Source organism: Athene cunicularia, assembly GCF_003259725.1.
Source record: "Athene cunicularia isolate RWA chromosome 1 unlocalized genomic scaffold, athCun1 chr1_part1, whole genome shotgun sequence".
NCBI lineage: Eukaryota > Metazoa > Chordata > Aves > Strigiformes > Strigidae > Athene > Athene cunicularia.
Window position 1 is genome coordinate 98,751,479 of NW_020799091.1, and position 283 is coordinate 98,751,761.

Genomic DNA, 283 nt, shown 5'->3' on the forward strand with positions numbered 1-283 from the left:
CCTCTTTTGTTTATCCTTTTCCACTCTTAAATTTTTACCTCTCACTTTTCAGATTGATTCTGTACTTAATTTCACCACAGTGTTAGTTTTCAAGACTAATCACCTTCCTAAATTCAGTGCTTAAATTAATTCAATTGCAGCATTTTCCCTCAGTATCCCCAAAATCTTGATATCAAATCTTTTATCATAGGCAACAGTCTGTGTTTTACAAGATGATAATTCTTACCTCCTGTGCTGGTATGGCTCTCTTTCCAATGCTTTGGCAAGAAATAGCCCAGAAAGC